Source organism: Melanostigma gelatinosum (genome assembly GCF_949748355.1).
Source record: "Melanostigma gelatinosum genome assembly, chromosome: 7".
NCBI classification, from domain to species: Eukaryota; Metazoa; Chordata; class Actinopteri; order Perciformes; family Zoarcidae; genus Melanostigma; species Melanostigma gelatinosum.
The window spans coordinates 26,357,793-26,381,792 of NC_136640.1; the positions used below are offsets into that span (position 1 = coordinate 26,357,793).

At 42.0% G+C, this 24,000-nt stretch overlaps 2 protein-coding genes across 2 annotated transcripts in view; one reads left to right on the forward strand and one right to left on the reverse strand.

Moving 5' to 3' along the window:
- The window catches only part of mrps23 (mitochondrial ribosomal protein S23), a 244,791-nt gene that overhangs the window by 167,417 nt on the left and 53,374 nt on the right, over window positions 1-24,000 (forward strand). The window lies entirely within an intron of this gene.
- The window catches only part of bcas3 (BCAS3 microtubule associated cell migration factor), a 374,328-nt gene that overhangs the window by 9,088 nt on the left and 341,240 nt on the right, over window positions 1-24,000 (reverse strand). The gene's annotated exons all lie outside the window — the stretch shown is intronic.

Below are 24,000 nucleotides of genomic sequence, written 5' to 3' on the forward strand. Positions count from 1 at the left end.
ATGTTTTACACATGAGAGCATGTCGACATCGCTGTGTGAGCCCTTGCTCTGCACAATCCTTAGAAAGCTGGCCAGTTGGACGACTGAGTCCACATTAGTGGGGAAAGCTCATTAACATCTACTGGAGATCATCCTGATGGACTGTGAAAAGCCAGGCTTAACACACCCTCCTATGTAAAGGACAGCTCACATTAATGCGGCTGGAGACACTCACACCACATACGGTGTATCAGGATAAATGGCATGTGCAGCGTTCAAATGGAGCCACGTGCTGGATGTTGATACCCATTTCATTTTGTGCACTGCTCAAACACTCGGGTATAGCCTGGATCAAGCTCGATGGATTTTTGTATTGTTCATATTTGCAAGATGATAGGAAACATTTTGATTAAAGGTTAGTGCTGCAGTCCTGAATTCAACAAAACAGATGACATCTACCAAGGAATCACAAAGTCAAAGGGACGCTTTAAGCACCTTTATGAACACACCATCAGTGTCCAGCTCACACACTGGCTAGTCCACAAAGAATGCCGGCCTCATGCTTGAACTCCACAGGGTAAACCCCAGCAAGCAGCTAGTCCCATGAATCATGATACTCAACAGGTTACGTGATTAAGAAACAAATGAAAAAGAAAGTAAGTGATTCATGGGGCTAATTCAGGGCCCTGAGCGGGCACTTTCTCTTTGCCTTCTCTGAGATACACCAGCTCCAAATACACAGCTGACCACAACTTCACAAGGGGCTGCTCATTAGAGTTTTTTACAAGGGGTGCCAACAACAGGCCGGGACACTCCTGACACTCTCTGTGGGCCGCTTTGAATTAGGCCTCGAATGAAAACCTAGTGCTGACCCAGGATTTGACTGGCTACTTACTCAGAGCAGACTGACAGCCGCCTCACCACTGGGCACTGTATGGAACTGCTTTCATAGGCCGACTGCTGCTCTCGGGCCAAAAGAGAGCAACAACCAACCCAGACTGCTCTATGAGCAACATGGACAGCAAATATAGAAAATAATGTAATTCAACTGAATATCTGATCATTTGAGGACTTTCTAAAGGCAAGGACATACAGTTAAAGCAAGGCTAAGGACATAGAGTTAAAGCTAGGGTAAGGACATAGAGTTAAAGCTAGGGTAAGGACATAGAGTTAAAGCTAGGGTAAGGACATAGAGTTAAAGCTAGGGTAAGGACATAGAGTTAAAGCTAGGGTAAGGACATAGAGTTAAAGCTCGGGTAAGGACATAGAGTTAAAGCTAGGGTAAGGACATAGAGTTAAAGCTAGGGTAAGGGGACATAGAGTTAAAGCTCAGGTAAGGACATAGAGTTAAAGCTAGGGTAAGGACATAGAGTTAAAGCTCGTGTAAGGACATAGAGTTAAAGCTAGGGTAAGGGGACATAGAGTTAAAGCTCGGGTAAGGGGACATAGAGTTAAAGCTTGGGTAAGGACATAGAGTTAAAGCTAGGGTAAGGGGACATAGAGTTAAAGCTAGGGTAAGGACATAGAGTTAAAGCTAGGGTAAGGACATAGAGTTAAAGCTAGGGTAAGGACATAGAGTTAAAGCTAGGGTAAGGGGACATAGAGTTAAAGCTCGGGTAAGGGGACATAGAGTTAAAGCTTGGGTAAGGACATAGAGTTAAAGCTAGGGTAAGGACATAGAGTTAAAGCTAGGGTAAGGACATAGAGTTAAAGCTAGGGTAAGGACATAGAGTTAAAGCTAGGGTAAGGACATAGAGTTAAAGCTTGGGTAAGGACATAGAGTTAAAGCTAGGGTAAGGACATAGAGTTAAAGCTAGGGTAAGGACATAGAGTTAAAGCTAGGGTACGGGGACATAGAGTTAAAGCTCAGGTAAGGACATAGAGTTAAAGCTAGGGTAAGGACATAGAGTTAAAGCTCGTGTAAGGACATAGAGTTAAAGCTAGGGTAAGGGGACATAGAGTTAAAGCTCGGGTAAGGGGACATAGAGTTAAAGCTTGGGTAAGGGGACATAGAGTTAAAGCTAGGCTAAGGACATAGAGTTAAAGCTAGGCTAAGGACATAGAGTTAAAGCTAGGCTAAGGACATAGAGTTAAAGCTAGGCTAAGGACATATAGTTAAAGCTAGGCTAAGGACATAGAGTTAAAGCTAGGCTAAGGACATATAGTTAAAGCTAGGCTAAGGACATAGAGTTAAAGCTTGGGTAAGGGGACATAGAGTTAAAGCTAGGCTAAGGACATAGAGTTAAAGCTAGGCTAAGGACATAGAGTTAAAGCTAGGCTAAGGACATAGAGTTAAAGCTAGGCTAAGGACATATAGTTAAAGCTAGGCTAAGGACATAGAGATAAAGCTAGGCTAAGGACAGAGTTATTTTGGGGGAGGCTTGACGGGCTGTCAGTGTTGCTGACTTGGCGACTTTCTCACTAGATTTTGTGACTTTTGAAGCTAGTGCTGCTAGCTACCTTCAGTCCAGAAGAGTTGACAAGACTGGGCTGGGTTTTTCAGTTGGATAACTATTAAAATCTGACATACTCTCGTAGATTTAGCTTCTATGGCCAATATTTCGGGGGTTCCATTGTAACCAGTGGATGTCGGGACCATCAATCTGGTTAGTGACTTGAGAAAAGAGAATGGAGTTGGAGTTGAGAGACAACGTCTACGACGGTATTGTTCCACAAGTAGCCAGTTTACAAGCTAATAAAAAGCTAAATGATTGCAGACGATAGCCAATGAGGTCCCAGATTGCATTTTGAGCTCTGCTTTCAAACTCTTTTGTTCTCTACACGGACTGTTTACCTGCATGTAACCAAAGCTTGCTCAAATGAGATTGGTCAATATTACTCGGACTACAAAAGGACTACAAACAAACTACAAACAGAGACCAGAAGACTCCCCATACCAGAATCCTGTCCCGTGGCAAATGTTATTGTTATCTAGATCAGTGATTTTCAACCGGTGTGCCGCGGCACACTAGTGTGCCGCGAGAGATCGTCAGGTGTGCCGTGGGAAATTTTCTAATATCACCTAATTAACCATTGTCGGGTGTCTGTGCTGTAATAAAGTGTCGCAGATAATGTAATACTCTTCTATGGCAGTGGGTGGCAGCAGAGGGATTTAAATACCTGTAAAGACAATAGAGTTAGTGCTGCGCGACACGTGACAGTGACAGTTTGGGATCAAAGCAAGACGAGCAAGTGACAGTGATGAAAAAAAAAAAAAAAAAAGGTGACAGTGATGGAGAAGTTTTTGAGAAGGGAAAATGCAAATGCCGAACAGGGCCCTGGACAAAATTCTGACCCAGATGAAGGCCCAAGTATGAGTGGTCGACAAAAGAAAAAAGACAAGACGGTGAGCTCGAGGCAATACAGCGAAAGCTATCTTTCATTTGGATTTACGTTCACCGGGGATGCTACGGCACCGAGTCCGCTGTGCTTGGTGTGTGGTGAGAAGCTATCCAATAGCGCCATGGTGCCAAGCAAGCTTAAACGCCATCTCCAAACGAAACACCCTTCCGTTCAAAACAAGTCGATGGACTATTTTGTACGCTTACGTACAAACAATGAGAAACAGGCAACTGTTTTGAGAAAAACCACAAAGGTAAACGAGAGAGCCCTCAAAGCTAGCTACCTTGTTGCTGAACTCGTAGCTAAAACAAAAAAGTCCCACACCGTGGCAGAAACATTAATACTGCCAGCTTGTAAAGCCATTGTGAATGAGATGCTCGGCCCTGACGCGGCCAAAGAGATCGCTAAAGTGCCTCTCTCAGATAACACAATTGCCAGACGTATTGATGACATGTCTGCGGACATAGAAACTGTTGTTTTGGAAAAGATGCGCATCAGTAAGAAATTTGCCTTGCAACTTGATGAGTCGACGGATATTAGTGGACATTGTCAGCTCTTGGCCAACGTGCGTTTTGTGGATGGAGAAGCCATTAGAGAAAACTTCCTATTTTGCAAGGCACTGCCAGAAAAATCAACAGGAGATGAAATATTTCGGGTCACGTCGGAATATCTTGACAAAAGCGGGCTTACGTGGGAAAACTGCACAGGTGTCTGCACTGATGGAGCCGCAGCGATGGTCGGGCGCATCAAAGGCTTCGTAAGTAGGGTCAAAGAAAGAAACCCAGCTGTTACTGTTACGCACTGTTTTTTGCACCGTGAGGCCCTCGTTGCAAAGACCTTACCAGCAGATCTAGGTCCTGTGTTGGATGATGTTGTGCGCTTAGTGAACTTTGTGAAGACGCGACCTTTGAAATCTCGCTTATTTGCGTCTCTGTGTGAGGAAATGGGAGCGGAACATAAAGTGTTATTGCTCCACACGGAGGTCCGGTGGCTGTCGCGCGGCAAAGTGCTGGCCCGTGTGTATGAGCTCCGAGAGGAACTTAAAGTGTTTCTGACAGACGAGAGGCCCGATTTCTCAAAGCTGCTTGCAAGTGATCAGTGGTGTGCAAAGCTGGCATACCTGGCTGATATATTTCATCATCTGAATGAACTGAACACACGGATGCAAGGCCGAAATGAAAACCTGCTTACAAGCACTGACAAAATGAACGGATTCCGTTTAAAGGTGCAACTCTGGCAACAACATGTGCAGCGTGGCAACCTTGAGATGTTCCCACTCACCGAGAAACTGCAGGATGGCAACACTGCTGCAATGTGCGAGGTGATTGGCAAACATTTGAAAACTCTGGAGGAGAAGTTGTCATTTTATTTCTCTTCAGCCTTCACAGAATGCCTTGACTGGGTTAGGGACCCATACAGCTCAGCATCCGTTGCTGGAAATGACATGACTTTAAAGGAGCAAGAGGAACTCATTGAACTGAAACAAGATCGTGGTTTAAAGCTAAACTTTGCTGATCTTCCTTTGGACAGTTTTTGGTTAGCTGTTGCCAAGGAGTTCCCCATTCTGGCCAACAAAGCTATTTTGACATTGCTCCCGTTTTCAACCACATATCTGTGTGAGCTGAGCTTCTCAAGCTTGACAGCGATAAAAACTAAAAACAGAGAGAGACTGAGAGCTGTTGAGGAAGAGCTTCGTGTGTGTCTTTCTACCATTCCTGCCAGGATATCCATGTTGTGTTCATCGAAACAGGCCCAGGTTTCACACTAAGTGAGTACAAATACATTTAGAAACTATATTATTAACTATATGTATTATATGTACTGTGTTAGTGTCTTTTTGTGTAATTTTGGTTGGTGGTGTGCCCCAGGATTTTGTAAATGTAAAAAGTGTGCCGCGGCTCAAAAAAGGTTGAAAATCACTGATCTAGATGATGCAGAGCAGCACACTGTGAACACAGTACCACAAATCTGCAGGTCTTTTCACAGAACAGTGGTCAAAAATATGATTTTGTATTTGCTCCTGAGTGCCACACTTTGAACACATGGCTTAGAGATGGTTGTGGAAAATAATCTGTCTAAAAAAAACAAATAAAAAACGTTTTAAAATCTTTTCATTCCTCACCTATACCTGCAGCAACATGTACAAATCAACGCAGCACCTTGTGTTATTTCAATGCAGTGCTGTTGGTCTTGTTGAAGACGAGGTCTTGATGCAGGATATGCCACTGTCCTATAGCCCTGTGTCAATACGCATCAAGTCTCTGGAAAAGCAGTATATATCCTTTTTACATTTCTTCCTTAGTTTGGCTCATTCTGGCTACTTGGCTTTGCCGAGATCTTCTGCTACAAATGACACAATATTGATGTTGTGTGTTGAACTTCAGGCCAGGAGGTTCTCATCCTGTCTCCTAACCTGGCTGTGTACACCAGGCCAGAATCTAACATCAGCTGTGTATCTTTTCTGATGCCTGACAGTATTCCTTTTCCAATACTGTAGACATGATGTAAAAAGTCTCATCAGAGTCAGATGACTGAATCTCATGCTGCTTTGATGACATATAATAGTGGTCTGATTTTGCCATCTAAATGTACACACAAACATCAAACACACATTTACTCACAAACACACACCGGTCTACGAGACGCCTTTCCTGGCGCAAGTGTGAAATCAGAACAGCGGCATGTGAAAGCAAACTTGTGTACACAACTACAGAGCGGGTAAGAGGAAGAACCAGGCTCCATCACGCCCAACACCAATGTACTATGGGTACTTGTGTACAGGTTAACCCTGAGACACACAAACAAGTAATGTGAACACAGATGCACACAGAGTCAGCAAAGGGTCCGAAGGGATGAAGTTCAGCTGGTCTGTATGAAGGAGCAGAGTCCTTTGAAAAGCTGCTTGTGGACGAGAAGCCGGATACAAAGGAGCCTGCATTACATTGGGACTGCCTTTATATAGAGTAGAAAAGCTGCTTTTAAAGGGGACAAATCTATCATGCTAGGGTTTGAATAAACAGAAAGTTTGTTGATGGGTACATGGGGTTTGAGCTTTAAGTAGCATGATTTTCTTTATCTGCTTCAATCACACACTCTATCTTTGAACAGCTTAGATACGGGTCAAGACAGCAGAGGTCGAAAGGTCGACATCCAAAACAACAGAAGAATGCGAACGATCTGCAAGGATGTAGTCACACACACACACGCACACGCACACGCACACGCACACACACACGCAAACACACACACACACAAACACACACGCACGCACACGCACACGCACACACACACACACACACACACACACACACACACACACATGGGGTTTGACATGAACACTCACTAGCTTGCCAAATGCGCTGATGTTGCGTCAGTGCAGATCCTGGATTAGTCATGTACACAAGGACAATGACAGAAAGCCCATGCATAAAGGTTTTTCTTTTTGAATAGGTTTGTAGATATGTTCACAATAAGCTTTGAATAAATATATAGAGGTAAAATTGCATAATTGGGAAGGTGGTATTTTTGGGATTATGATAGAATGTCAGTAGAAAAGAAATCTCTTACACACATTTCTTAGGCACTTTAGTTGATGAGAAATTCAATAGGAAATAATAAACACTATTTTATACATATTAGAACTATGGAGTCACTGGGGATCATCAGCAAACTATGAAGCTTTATATCTGTCTCTTGTTTATTAACTTTATTTGATTCATGGTAATAATATCATGGTAATATTGTTTGGGCAAATACATCTTCCTCCAATCTCCGTAAACTTTATTTGCTGCAAAGAAAATCAAAAAAAGAATAAAATCAAATAAAAGAAGAGCAAGTGAAGCACTGCGCAAAATACTGGGGTCATATCGTAACTAACACCGAGGACCCCCCGAAAACCCTCAAATCTCATTTTTTGGGAGTTGTCAAAATGACAGTTATTATATTCTATTGATGTAAAGTTTCTTTGCATTGAGAAAGGTAAGGAGCAGTACAGAAAACTTCACAGAACAGGCAGCTAATGCACCGTATATATCCTGCAGATTAACCTCTTATGTACTAACATGGATATAATGCTGGTGCTGCTATAGTCGTGAAAAATATAAAACATACATAAAACCACTGCAGTTCTCAATCGTACGTAATCTTGTAGTAGACAATAGGTAATAAGTAGACGGATTATTAAAAGCATACCTTATATTTTTAAGTATTCGTTCCAATATTACAAACCTCATTCATTAGTTGATCACCCACTGAAGAGAATTTGTAATCAACCTCAACCAATCCAAAGGTTTTCTGGGTTTTTAAACTTTCCAACCTCTTAACAGGAACGCACAACACACACAAACCAATTAGGCTTGAAATAGCGACCAATGTACGTGTACTCGGCTCTTATCCTCTCTCAAATTATTGCCAGTCTGCGCCAGAAGATTATCGTGCTCGTCATGAGGATGATTTTAGCTCATTTCTGTATTACTGAATTACACATCCTTGTATTACTTGCATTTGAGTGACGTGGAGTGGAAAAGAGAGATTACATTGTCTGTATAGCATCAACATGAAGCAGACATATTTCATATGTCAGCTCTAATTGTTTTTCATGTTATAATCATTGCTGAGATTTTATTTTGGACACGTGGCTGCACATGTCCTCAATGTATTCTTATCGTGATGTCAGTCTGTATGAGAATAATCAAAGCATAATATCATTGCTTCTTTTTCATTCTCTGCCTGTGGTTCAGCCAGTCTAGGTCTGATTCCATTGATACACTTAGTTTGCACAGAGTTGGGCTTTAACTTAAAATCAATGGTGCCCACCTTCCTCTCGGAAAAGAGAGGATATGATGGAGAGGATTCTATTCAAAAGCCTCAGAGGGGTAGCAGCCTGTAAAACGTGCTGATGTGTGGAAATTGTCTCATCCTGCGTCACACTAGAAAGGCAAAGCCAATGTCGAGTAAGAGCTGTTGGGAATGTTCTACCACAATAGAGCCGTTAATGCACTTCAAAGAACTGAATACGGTCAGGTATCAGTGGAGGTAATGTCTCATACAGATATGAAGATTAAAAGGCCTAATGTCTTTCTATGAGTTTAACATCTATAGCTACAGTATATTATAGCATTACTGGTCGTCATTCTACATAAATGAGGGATTTTAGTGTGTCTGTCTGGCACTAGAAAAAAATGATGTTCAATTGAAGAATGGCTAAGGGAAAAAAATGATTGTTTAATTAACCAAAAAATGACAATGAAACAGAGAAGAGGAACGAGAAGTCCTGGAAAATGAACAAACAACTGAAACAACACAGACTCAAAGCAAGCTGCTATACCAACAACAGCTCTCCAGTCAACAGGCTTGTTCGGGATGAGCCAGGCCTGGGCAGGTTCGATCACAGGCGTTCGCTGCACAGTGCATGCTGGTTACAATATTCTGACTTGATCCCGACTTGGTGTTCTAAAATGACTAGACTGAGAAAACGAGTGGGTTTTAATCGCCCGATCAAAAGGCTGCTTGGCTCTTACTTTTGACAACAAACACCACCTGTAGCAGAAAATACTGCTTCAGGTTTAATCTGTAAACTGATTTTGAAAATAATAAAAATAACAATAATAAAGATTATTTATGTAGCATTTATTAAAACGAGCAGCAATTGCAAAGTGCACTACAAGGCAGACATAAAGAAAATAAAGGACATCATCTCATACCAGATACACACACACATCCACATGTACAATTACAAATAAATTCCAAACTACAGGATATAAATATTTTTGTGACTTTCTGTATATTCTCTGAAGACTGCTGGAAACTGTTTGACTTGACTGCAGCATTTTGTCCCCGCCCTCTTGCCTGGTCTCCTCTATAACAATGATGACACATTGCAAGTGCCGCCAATGGATTGAAATGGTTACTGACATATTTAGCATTACGAAAATTAGGTAGCGAACGGTAGTTGCTAGTTGCTGAGACAGAAAGGGATCTCAATCAAAAAAATGCCATTTAGTCGATGCTAGACGTTTGTACTAAATTTGAAGAAATTCCTTTAAGGCGTTCCTGAGATATCGCGTTCACAAGAATGGACGGACAACTTAAAGAAGTTATGATAAGATATGATGAATGAGGAAATCAACTAATTGATGGTTCAACCCCGTCCTTAAGTAGGCACAGGTGTCCTGGCTGAACAGTGATTGCTGTAGGAAATGTAGGGAATCTGGGCATGCACTACAGAATCCCCAAAATATTGTCCGTTGCTCTTTAGGTTCCGAGATAGTTCAGATCCAGCCCACTGCCCAACGTGCTAACGTTCATCCTGCTATCTTCTCCTCTTCGTTTATCTCCAACCCATTTCTTAGAAGGAGGACATGTCTTGGTTGGACATTCTGTTGACAGGAAGTTCCAGTGTTGTGGAAAGCTGGCCTGGCTCAGCTCGGCTGCCTCTCCATTATGTATCTCATCACTTATTCATGCAACCATATTTTATTGATATACACACACCCGCATGCAGGGTCATGTTAGGAGAGATAGTGTGTGTCTGATATATGTGTATACATGAGAGTCAGTATGACAGGGTGTGAGAGGAGTGTGTGTATACATGTGTGTATGCAGCCCCAAAACACATTATCTGTTTAAAGTGTGACCTGGTGTGTGAATACAAACACTGTATGTGTTGTCCGAGTTTGCTGCCATCTAATCAGTGATCTATGTTCCAGTGTTTGCAATCTGTCTCTGATATGATAGATGTGATGCAGTTTGCTGGATTACAAAGTTGCTGTAAAACTGATGAATAGAACCACTTCACAAAAATCTGTTTCCTCCCTCTGACCTCAGTAGGGAGGACATCTCATCTCCTTTGCATTATGTGTACAGATAGCAGCACTAACTTTGAGTGGTTCGATATCACTCATGTCCCGTCAATTCATTAAAGATGATTAGAATTATCTTTTTTGGCCCTTTTGATTAAAATGTTTTCAATGCTGTAAAGAGCTTCTCAAGCCTCCAGAGTTTTTCTTATGTCCTCCATCATGTACCCAACAAAAGTACATTTGTCTCCACATGCGCCTCGAGTGACCACCCGTGATCGGATCTCACTTCCTTTCTCCACATACAAATAAACACGTACTTCATTGCTGACTGCCCAGAACAAATGTGTTGTTGTTTTAACCGGCGGGAGACAGCAGTTCACCTCCTGAGCCAAGTCTGGCTGAAATTAAAAGAAGAAGAAGAAGAAAGCAAAACAATAGAGACTGGCTCTATTCCTTGCCATGTTCCAGGCAAACCAAAAAAAGACGTTTGCCATACAGGTAATATATCTTTATGGGCGTCAATATGAAGACGAACGAGTACACACTTCCGCTTATGCAGAAGACCTGAGTTGAGTATAGGCAGTCCTTTAATATGACATAAGACACATGCAATGAGGCCCTAAGGCTTCTTTCAGGAAGTAAAAGCTGGAGTCAGAATGAAGGACATGTGGACCTTACTCTGTTGTATCGCGCAGTCTAAGTGCAGACTGTATCGAGAGTACCTGCAGAAGTTGATCATCTTGAAGGCTGCACAAGACGGACACAAGACATAGTACTGACAGCTGGATACAGTATTATCAGCTGGGATCCTGAGAAGGATAAGCGGTTACGAATAATGGATGGGTGGAAGATACAGTATTATTCTGCTCTCACCAAAAACAGTGAGTCTTTGTCAAAAGTCAAACCACTGGTTCAGCCAAAAGTAACGTCATTTAACATTGGTTCTCCAAAAGTGCGTCAGCAAGAGCTGACTCGAGTGACAGATCGGCCATGTATTATAACTGGCTCAACTGTTTCAACTCAGCTGCTCTTGGGTCAAACAGAATCTCTTGCTTCTTATTCACGTATGAAAACCATTGCTTAGCATCACACTAGTGCACAGAATTGTCATTTGACACAAAATAGGATGAAGGAATAGTGGCTTTGTGCAAGTTAATATTGTAGTTCTGATGCAGTTGTTAATTTACAATATATAATGTACACGATCACAAAGTGTGTTTTGTAACTTTACACCACATAGTCCGAAGTCCAAACCGCTCAAGCGTCACATAATGGATGTCTCTAGTATCAGCTGGAGCGACAGTTTGGAGATGCAGTTTGAGTGACGGGTCACAGATCAAGGCGAGTTACTCAGCAGAGCGACAGAAGCAGCAGCGACGAGTGTTTTGCTGCGTGCCGCCGGTGCTGAAGCAGATTGGGTGAAGTTGATCGCCCTCAGCCAGAGACCCTTTCTGATACTCAACACAAAGTGTGTCTCCGGCCCTCTTGTTGTCCGACCGAGCCAAAACAGACACGGGAACAGGGCTTTAAAAAGCGCTTCCTTCCACTCTCACATCTCTCTCTTTTTCTCTCTCGCCATAATTCTCTCCCTCCTTTTCTGTGAACCCTTACAGCCCCTTGTGTGTGTGTCTATGTGTGTGTCTCCCTTGAGCGAGCTGTTAAGTGCAGTCTCCAAAGAACTCCACAAAAGCCCATTTGCAGTGAGCTAGAGCGCCATACACACAAGCGCATAGTGACACTAACACGCATAGACACATATCCACACACACACTCTCACACGCACACTTTTCACACTTCCCTCTGGGCAAACAAGGCAGACTGGCAGAGGCAAGGCTGGGATAAATGATACAATGATATTCAGGCCTGACTTGTCAGTGGAGTTGAGAGAGAGGATGAGGAGGAGGAGGAGGAGGAGGATGAAGAGGGGGAGGGGCGAGCGGTGGCATCTCTGAATACAGGAATTATTCTTCATCGTCTCACACTGTCGCCGCATGTTACGCTCAAACTCTCGCCTGGCAATGTGGAGAGAGGGCGAGAGGGAGGGAGAGAGAGAGAGAGAGCAAGGGAGAGAGAGAGGGAGAGAGAGAGATAGAGAGAGAGAGAGAGCGAGGGAGAGAGAGAGAGAGAGAGGGAGAGAGAGAGAGGGAGAGAGAGAGAGAGAGGGAGAGAGAGAGAGGGCGAGAGAGAGAGAGAGAGAGAGAGAGAGAGAGGGAGAGAGAGAGAGAGGGAGAGAGAGAGAGGGAGAGAGAGAGAGAGAGAGAGAGGGAGAGAGAGAGAGGGAGAGAGAGAGAGAGAGGGAGAGAGAGAGAGGGAGAGAGAGAGAGAGAGAGAGAGGGAGGTTGGGAGGAGGGCAGCGCTGAAGGGCAGATATAATGACCACACTCTGCTTTCACACTCGTCGTCTCTTCTCTCAGCACCATACTCTCCGACCCCAGCCAGCCTCACATTCCCTTTTCTGTTCTTTCACTCAGTCCCTGACGTCTTCCCCCCCCCCCCCCCTTCCTCCCTGCGTTTGTTCTTTCTGTCTGTCACGGCAGCGCTGAGTAGCTTTCAGGGAGAGAGTGTACTCATTTGCTCTCTCTCTCGCTTTCTTCTCTCTCTTTGGTTAAAGCGAGGGGACAACATGGCCCTCTGGGCATGTCACAAAATGATTACCGGTAACCAATAGTTTTGAGTTAGTCAAGTATCCAAATGGTGTGTGTGTGTGTGTGTGTGTGTGTGTGTGTGTGTGGTCCATAGCGTGAGTCCTTCAGTCTGTACATTAGGCCGGCTATTGAGATCACAGTCACAATTATGCTGTGTACAATACACATGCAGCTGTACATACATGGAAGCTGGTAGCCTAAAGACTGGCCATATCCACCCCAACATCAGACTGGGAAAGACTTCAATGGATGGCTCTAGTCACATTTTGAGAAGGCATGTCGGATTCATTATTTATCCAGCCAGCTTTCTCGACATACTGAAAGGACTTTGAGTTCATGACAAATCAGACTGGCATGTTGAAAAGCTAAACTATTAAGTTCAGTTTGCTTGGGGAAACCAAAAGCAGACACATGCAGCTCTCCGATGTCTTTTCCTCGTCTTCCGCTGGCTAGCACTTCTCACTGATGTGCTGTAAATTCCTCTCTACCGGTGGTTGTTAGACCCCAGCAGGTCAGTGACCGTATGATGGCCGTGTAGGGGAGGCACAGTTCATATCTGAAAAGTGATTATAAACATCTTAAATCTTGAAATGTATGGCCAGTGGGCAAAATACTTTCCATGCATAGCTAATCCCTAACACTACAGCCTGCCAACAAACTTGCTAGTGCGGACAATTAACAATTCATGTGTTGCGAATTTGCTCGTCAAAGTTCACCCGAGTTGCAAATGCAAAAGATTCACACAGATTCGCTGATCTGGGCAGTTCTACTGAAATGACCTGATCTCACTATGATGTTTTGCGGGTGTAATGGCGCCATAAAGTTAATATAAAATGCAGACATCAAGTGTTAAACCTGAGCTTTGCTTAACTGACCTGATCTGTCCAGACAGAATGCGTATCATTGGCATATCTACGAAATAATAAATAAAAGCTGGTGCTGGATATCTGGTCTGATTCAAAATCCTTTTTGCTTATACTTTCATTGAATAGTACTTGATCTAAATCATAATTTTGCCAATTTCTGACTTTATATTTTTCACAAGTACAGTTACTTACACTATCACAACATTTTACAACTTTGACTTCCTGAAAAGCGTTTCATAGAAAAACATGTTCATGTTGGTTGAAGTATGATTTCATGAAATTTGTCCCAAAACTGGAATATCATATCATAACTTGAAGCAAACTAAATGTAAGAATACTATGCCGTTGAAAATCACATCTATTAGGTGACACATTATAGACACTAAACTTTAACTCTCACCCAAACGTGCTTCTTCTCAGAGACACTCAGTGGTTTGCATGCTTACAGTATGTTATGAACTTCAGAAAGTCAGCCAGCAAGACACTGCAAGAATCTCAACAAGTGCACAAGGCTAGTATGCATGTTGTTCTTGTTTGTATGTGTGACTGTATGAGGATGTGTGCGTGTGTAGAATTGAAGCCAGCACCTGTCTGTACTGATTTATAGGAAAAGAAGGACCGCCAAGCCTGCACACCACCCCCATCCCTTAACCCTTCTCTGTGTTGTTACTCTTATGATGGGTATCAGTGGACTAAAACAAGGCTGAATAGCAGAGAAAGCAGTCAGTCGGCAGGATGGATAACAGCCTGGCTTTGTGTGAATGGAGTACGCGGCCAATTCAAATAGAGGAAGTATTGTACCGCCATTAAATCACACAGCTGTCTGAACAGGCGTGCAGTCTAGTTTCCATGTTTCCTTAATAGACCAATTAATGATGTTTTCTATGGAATGATTTATATAATAGCAAAACTTAAAAGGGCTATTCATTTTTATACAATAGGGAAAAACGTTACCTGTTTTTTTCCCCGTGCAGCTCGTTTGCATGGCTTCAGGCTTCAATGGAGCTCATAGACACGAATCAGCTACTTCATTGTGAAGTGACAAAAGATGCATATTGACACCATGTCTGAAGCAAACCACTGCTACCTATTGTAAGAATGCCTGAATGGTCATGTTATCTATGACCGGAATACATCTGCTCGGCTAAATATAAAATATATATATCATTTTATTAACACATTATCAGTTCAAGTTTAGCCGTCTTTAATACTCGTGGCTATCCGTAGCTGAGTATGTTATCAAATTGATTGATTTTGATCTTTGGTCTTTGGGTGACTGACAACATACTTACAGCACATTGGCCCAGAGAACTCTAGGTCACATTAAAGGCAAATTCCCCCTGAGAAACGCTGACACCAATATAACTAATCAAGTAATGTTCAGTGTATTCCAGCAGTTATTTTGCCATGCTGTGCTGCAATTTACCACAAAAGTGTTCCATCTTTACATCACCTTTTGCCTCTGTTAGTGATTTTCAACTTTTGTTCCCTGAATGTGTTGGATAATCCCTAGACATTGATATAATCTTGTTCCTTTTACCTGGGACAAGAATATACAGACAATGAATGTAACTTTATGTCTGTCATTTCGATTGGCTGGAGAGTGGCCGTTATTTTCAAACCACATGGTTCTGACCTAGTCAACACTAGTATGAAATCATCGTCAAAACTGGAAGATTATTATGCTATGGTTTTTCCTGCTTGTTGAAGAAGTCGACTAGTGATGAAAATTTATAGGACGTATTTCCCCAAAATATGAAAATAAAAGGCGCTGTTTTTGCTGTTAAGTGACCCTGGTACTGTACAACAGGGATACTTCAGTCTGCCCCATGTTGTTAGGAAAAATAACGCCCTTTGCCTGCGACTGGAGTGTGATTAGTCTGTGCCATACATTATTTTTCAATAACACAGTGGGTGTCATGGTGGGTGTGAGGCCCCGTTATGCATGGACTGGGATTTATCACGGTGCACATAACTATTCTGGCATGAGTTCTATTGAATGGAAACATTTTATATAAATACAGGCGGACCCTCCACTCATATGTGCTTTGTGTGATCTATATGGTCAAAACACCAGCATTATGCACACCTTGAACAGGATGAAGCGCAGCTTTAACAGCAGTACACCTGAGACAACGATACCAACACAGTGATGTTCAACCAGCAGCACCATGCATGTTGAATGAACAGGCCCCTTGAGGTATGACGCACTGCACCTTTCACACTCCACAAGCAGAGCCATCGATGTCCAAAGCAGACGTTTTGTGTGTGAAGGTTCCTACTACTGTGACTGAGAACAGGTAGACATAGGACTTTCCCTACATGGGCGTATTTCTCCCACTCTGACTAGAAATGATGAAGTCGTTGACCTTCTGGAAGAAATTATGACATAAGTAGTTTTCAAATCAGTCACACAGACTTAGAATATATGGACAAAAATCATCCAGGTTGTTTTGAAGATATGCCCCAAATCTGGAAATTCAACAGAAAAACAGTAAAGTAGATGAACCAATTACTGCCCATAGGGACTAATAACTAAAGCAATTATGGTACTTTAGAAATGAGTAACAGTAATGAGTAATGCATTGCATTTTTCCAGTCAGGAGCCCAACACTGGTTAGATGCATACGGTAGATTACAGGCTCTTAGCAGAGTCCAGTGGCATTAAAACATTAAGGCACTATATTAGATAGCTTGTTCTAATATACAGTGCACATTCATCAAATGGAAAAAGAACACTTGGTCCAAATGGAAAAATAGCATGCTGCTAAAGCACAATGCCGCTTCGTGTAATATTGATTAGCAAATGGGGTGAGGGAGATAAGCAACATCGTGTCGCCTCTTTAATAATAGGTGCTCACAAATGTTCACAATGCACGTTAAAACACACAGATCTGTGTTAGAGAGGGACACCCTCAATCTGCACCAAGAAATTACATCAATACATTTTTACTATCTCAAACTTCCTTTATCCTTCATACACTTTGCGCGCGCGCGCACACACACACACACACACACACACACACACACACACACACACACACACACACACACACACACACACACACACACACACACACACAGCAGCAGCAGCATATGGCAGTAGAGCTAATCATCAGAAGCGTAGTGGAACCCTCCCAAAGCCGACATACAGTATGTCACCCAGCCAGAAGGCTACAGTCAGGCTTCCAACAGCAAATGAGCGGTTATTGAGTCAGGGTGCCTGTTCGGACCACCGCCTGCTAGCTCACAAACACAAGAACATTTTAAGAGGTAGTACAGGTCAGTCAAGGAAATATACACACACGTATATATTCGACCATATGTAGATATTAGGTAGTTGATAGAAACACATATCCATCAACACATGCGTGCGCACAAACTCAAGTAATTGCAAACACATGTACATACACACACAAGAAGGGTGTAGCTAATACCATACAGGCCCACACTTGCATTTACATACACACACAAGCTTTGCACATACAAGTGACATATAAACACATGCAATGGGTACAGAAATGTATGCATCTGCACATACTTACACATGGGTGTACTGTACTTTATGAATACTGTAAAAAAATATACAAGCAATTTCTGGACTTAATAAAACCAACCGCATGATCCACACCCCGATACACACTCACTCGCACGCACGCACGCACGCACGCACGCAAGCACGCACGCACACACACACGCACACACACACACACACACATAGAAATGCTCTCAACCTTTTGGTGCTGATAAGGCTCCCCTAAATATTTGTCTTGAGTCGAGCGTTGAGAGAGCCAGCTGAGTTCTGTGCTGTTCAGACAGTCTTACTATTATTCCTATTATTGTTATTAGTATTACTCCCAGTTTCTTTGAGCTTGGATCCAACATACAGAGCTGGTTATGACCCAGTGGCTGTGGGTGGTCCCCAGCACCCTGAACTCATCAATCAACCAAACCAAACCCAACACATTCACTGCTCAGTACAGCAACATGAAAAACAAACGGAGCGCTGTGGCACCATGACTACAGGATATTTCACCTAAATAATGATCCAGTTGTGACGATACTGTCGATAGATTGTCGGCTCATATCAGGACATTATTAAGACATTTTGAATGTTACCTGAAATCTAATTTGGAGTAAGAGTCATGTAAGAACCACAGGAGACAAACCTCATAAATATCCTATTCTTAATCAAACACAGCTTGTGAAGATAAAACAATAATAGGTGAATGACAACAGCAAATTATATTTCAAGAACCATTAAGTTCTGTTTTGTTCAAGTTGATGGGAAAAGGAACCCTTTTCTGGATCAACAGATATTAAAGGCAGCAGACAGAAACCCTTCAGATTGTATTCTGTCCAGATAGAAACACTTCATCTTCTACCAGCTTTGTTAACAGTAGATGAAATGAACACACGGGATTTCATTCACCTACCCAAAGGAAAGAGTTCACGGTATACAGACTTAAAGTAAAAATAACAGGACCAACTGTGATAACCACACAACAGCCTCGAACAGCCTATGAGGTTGAATAATTAGCATTTATCCTTTTTTGGGGGAATTAAAGCAATTCAATTGGCTGCTTGTCCACCTCACAGCATTACAAATGTATACATGTACAGTAAAACTAAATACTGTACTGTATATTGTATGTTGCTATGTTCTTGCTATTGTATAGCCTTTGGGCAACATTTTCTTCTCTTTTGCAAAGCTTCTGCAACAGTGAAATGTCCCACTGGGATTAATCAGTCAGTATCTGTCTGTCTGTCTGAAGAAGACTATATTTACATATGCCTTTGATCTATTTATTTATTTGTATAGACAATGCATCTACAGCACTAACTCTATTACTTGTGGAAAAGGTTCATAAAACAACCCATGAGCCCATATTAGCAATGGGATGTTGGTCTAATGTAGACAGCACTGTAAGTCACAGGTACAAAGTGGAAATGCTAAGACCGGCACATCTCTATTTATCTGTTCTCTGTGGCTGATTAATATGACACCGAAGGGATTCAACTTGTTATGGAGCGGATCACATTTCCTGTTGTAAACAAATGGTGTCTGGTGTCTCTTTCCTTGGAAAACCCCTCTGATGCACAGTAAATGTGCACTGTAAGCACTCAGCACCAAAGATGGAGATACAATAAAAATACCCAGCCACTTCAAAAAATGTGTATATTGTGAAATGACAGTATACATTAACCGGACATAGAACGTGTCATTGTCCCTCAGCTGGAGTCGCTCTCGGCTGAGACACACCAGGTCGTGTTGAGCAGTGGTCCACTCACCATATGGCTTCAATGGAATTTATGTTAGCCAGGCACCAATAAGACAAATCTAGTTAGCAACATTATATCATTGGGGCCAAATCTAATTTCAGCCTCAGTGTGTTTTAGTCGTCAGTGTTTCTCTCTCACTCTCTCTCCCCTCCTCTTCTACGTGTTCTGTTCTCTCCCTCCCTCCGTCCATCAGTCCATCGCTCTATGTGAGTGTCACCTGCCCTCCGAGCTGGCGACGCTGGGTCTCGGCCTTAGCGTGAGAGCCCCATTACCCTGACTGGAGGCTTTGTTTTCCCTGTGAATCTGCGAAAGAGTGTCTGTGTGTGTGTGTGTGTGTGTGTGTGTGTGTGTGTGTGTGCTGGAGGAGAACGTCAGAGAGACGGTGATTTGTTACATCAGTGAGCATTCCAGCTCCGAGATCCTCTGAGCAGAAACATAGAGAGGGGGAACATGTCTTGTTTGTTGCTGTTTCCATCCAAATCTTTTTTGTAAATTATCATACTGCAAATTGTTTTTGTAGATGAAAAAAACTGTGATAAATAGCAGTGGAATTGCATAAATAATGACATAGAGTCAGTTAAAACTGATTGTATATAAAGGTTTGAAAGGTTTGCAGAGAATTCACTCATCAGTTGCTCGGAAACATTTGACAGAGAAATGGACGAGGGGAATGTGTGTATAGGTGAGGGAAGAGTGTGTGTGGCATCCATATGTGTGTTTGCAACCAGGTTGAAGGTTAGCAGCTCCTTTGTGCTGTGTGTGTCTAAGCACCGAGGCCACAGCTCCCAGCAAATGGAGACACTGAGCAAGATACCATCTGCCTTTGCCCATTTACGTCTCACGTCAAGACACACACACACACTAACACACACATTGATAGAAGCTTTAAACACACCATATACAGCTCAATTCACAACAGAAACATTTGAAAGTGTACATACAGCAACTGTGAGTAATGCATTGAATGTCACAACTCCTCGTCTCACTTTAATCCAGGGAGGAGCGTATCATGTGTGGATCACATGTGGGTGGGATGCTACCAGTTTGGTAGCATCCCACCACATTGGCACTAATAGCCTTCAACATCATTTGAGAAATACAGTGAACCCAGAGCCAAGCTGTGGCTTCGTTGCCTCTTGGCACTACTGAAGTTACTGTATCTGTAAACAGCACAATCATATTTAAGGATACAGCTTAATAATAATTTGAACTGGTGAACTACATTGTATATACAGTACTGTATCATACCATTTTCAATTAAACACAGTACAGTCATTTCATTTACACAGTGCTGTAATTTGAAAAGTGTTTGATTGAAACAGCTGTATGCATTTTGAAATTCAGTAAATATTGAAGCTGTCTGTTTCATTATTTTATATTCATGTACTAAATACACAAATATCAATTTGATGGAAATGTACATGAAATACAAAGAAAAATAAATTGGTTATAATAATCATTATAGCGATCAATTAGACCTCAGCAGATTTGATAACTAGACGTACAGTATTCATCAGAATCATTATACATTCAATTTCCCTTACCGTTCAATTCTTTCAGACAGTTGATTGATTTGAGATTATCGTTCTCTCTATTATTTTTTGGATACTATTTACAATATGTTCGTGTTCTGACCTTTTTTTAGTTATTTCATGTTTCTCTTTTCTATATCATACATTCATAATGAATTCCTTCTACTTTCACTGTGCATCTGTTATTACTTATGCTGCTATGACACTTTCACTTCCCTGTGTGGCATCACTAAGGCTTATTTGATCTTATCATATGTATATTTTGAATTGTTTTTCTCCTGAAAGTGATTTTGTTCTTTTAAAAAGCAGGTTGAACATGAACTGTTTTGGATTTTGTCAAAATAAAGATTTGTTTTGTTGGTCCAGGAATTTCTATATTTGTCTCTGAGATGTTTGCCTCCACCTTGATGGCAAATCATTTAATCTACGAAGAGCATTCAAAACAAAATACATTTGAAAAACACCCTGAACAGAAACAACTCTCATTTCAACATGTCTTTGATAGATTGTGGTTCCAATGAAAAGTGTTGAGATGGGAAATCTTTAAATCTGGTCTAACAACATCAAAACAACTGTATCTGCATGGCTGGATACCACTAAGAGAGGAAATACAGTATGTTTTTAAGATCTTCCTGTAGAACCAGTGTTAATACTGATTAGTTCTCGATTAAACAGATAATTAAACAAACTGTATCCATCCGTCATGCTGTAACCATGGCCGTACGTAGAGTTTTAGAAACACTGAGGTCCAAAAACTGAGTTTACTAGGGGTGGTTTGGGGGCATGTACCCCTAATCCCTGATCTTAATATACACATGTTAAGATGTTTGGAGAGCAAAAATTGGATATCAACAGCTTTAAACCACAGTAAATGTTAGTGGGCAGCAGCATAAATGATCTGTCAAGCAATAATATATGAATATCAATGTTACAATGAATGAGCCATACTACAATCCAGAAATACAGAGGAGGTTAAAATGATCAAATGAATGTTGCCAATTACAACATACAATGTTTAGTTCAATGTTTAAGTGAAAGGAAATCCCCCCCCACTGTTCCCTCTCACCCTCTACATTCCCTGCCGGTCCCTTTCTCTGAGACTCCTGACAAAATGTATTGAAATGTAGTTAATCTTTGCATTTGAGTTTGCATCATTTTGTTTGGAATTATTGAAATATGTCTCAGGCAAATGTTTGGTTTACAATAATATATCTATATCTAGTTATGTTAAACAAAGAGCATATGTATTTCTGTGGTGATAACAGCTTGAATTGGTTCTTAACCTATCCTGTATCTCTCATCTCCATCACCTTCTCTCTTTCTCTTAGTCTCTTTATCTTGTCCCAGATCTCTTCCCTTCACAAAGATGAGATTTACAATAGTTTCATTTCTGTCTGTCTCAGTGAGGAAAGTAAACACATGTCGACCATATAGGGATGAAAGTAACGAACTAACTAGCCAGCATTACATCGAACTACAAGCAGTCCACTCGTAAATCTACCTAGTTATCTGAATCACGCTTCACATGGATTCAACTGCATGTCCGGTTACCTCAAGTTATTGACATTGACGTTGAATAAAGATTTTGTAGCAATGACAAAATCATTCACTTTATAACGTCACCACACAAATATGCACAAAAGCGATGACGCCGACCAGATAAGCAAGGCGGTAATCTTGCTCTTGTACAAAAGCTTTGCTGCACCAAAGTCAAGTTATTTTAGTCAGAAAATACCGAGGGTATGGCCATGGACAACAGTGACCCAACCAGGTCCTTTATTTTTAAATTAAATTCCAACTGCTGACCATCTATGGCTCTCCTCCTTACAGCAGACATTTCCTATGCTACAGCACAGAAGTGCTGTGCTATTAGATTATCCTAAAGAGACTGAAGCCTCTCTGCCCGTATGGATGAATGGAGGAACCAACAAGTCCATCACATTCCCCGTGGATGATGTCTTCAGCACAAGGCGCAGGGAATATGTGTGTGTGTGTGTGTGTGTGTGTGTGTGTGTGTGTGTGTAGCACGGCTGTATTTTGATGTAATGTGATCAGTAATGAATTTTGTGCGGGTCAAGATGCGACTTGGGGGTGGGGGGTTGGGGGAAGAAGAACAAGAGGCGACTGACTACTGGTGTCTGTGAGTCTCTTAAATCTAATGTAATGAAGAAACACAGAGAGGGAGAGAAAGACAGAGAGAGAGAGGCTACAAATGAGGTTAAGACCTAAGCTTCGGGGGGGGGGGACTGAATATGGCTAGGGATGGTTGGGGGGGCGATAGTCGATGCTAAATCCATTAGGGCCTTGTGACCCCCCCAACATACATACACTCCTCTACCCCAACCCCTCCCCACCACACCCTACCCCTGTGGCTGCCTCTATGGAGTTACACTCCACCCCAGACCCAACCCCCCCACACACACTCACTCACTTAAGAAGGGGGGAAAGAGAAAGAGAGCGCACTGCCACTTCCTAAACGAGTTAACCATTTGGACTGTCGGGGCCAACAGCATGTCTGCTGTGCACACATACACACATGCAGGCAGGAAGCATTGAAGTACAGCATGTTCAGATATGCCAAAACCTTTCAAAATATACACACACACACACGCACACGCACACACACACACACACACACACACACACACACACACACACACACACACACACACACACACACACAACCAGAACGCATTACTAATGGTGAGCTAATCCATCACTGGACCTTGACCTGGCAGCACTGTATACTCGGTAATGCCACAGTGAGGAAGTCAGGCTACCTAACAAGACCCTTAGCTGCGCTGGAGACGTTTATAATGGGATTCATAAGGAATTAAACAAGAACAGTGATCCAGATCACCAATGTGGGTTTTGTGTGTGAAAGGACTCACACTACTACAACATCGTTCAGTATTACATCACCTTGCACCAAGTGCATAAGCATTTTAAGGAAATATGTTGCTTTAAAGTAGCACAAATGTAAACATTTATGTTGCAGAAAACATTCTTAGCAACAAGAATATGCAAAAATATCTGATCTACTCTCAGCGGGGACTTGTCGTGACAAGAGATGAGTGTTTTTTATTGATTTACAGACTGAAAACGTATCAAGAACAGTGTGTGAAGACAGACAACTTGGTTGATTCTTTATCTCGTTTATCTTTATCATGTTTTTGCGAAATTTGTAACTGTAGACTGGGCAACATTTTAGATCGGATTTACTTTCCAGTACAACTTTTTTGGCATTTGTTTAACAAGAAACAATTCTTCTCCTTTGACCACCTCAGTGCCATCTAGCGCCCTTTCTCAGTTTTTCACAAAACAATTTCCACAACCACACCATAAGAGGCCACGTTGGCAAAGGCAGTGACAAAAGGTTACCAACGTAAGATACGTTTAAGAATCAACGTTGACTGTGCTTTGTGTGTTTGGAAGTAACTGAAGTAACTTAGAATTTTTGAAGTGGGGTTGGATGAACACTCCCTTGTACTACGAGGTAAAATTACACATTGTTTTTGTCAATGGAGTCTTGGGACTTTGAAGCGAGTGATAA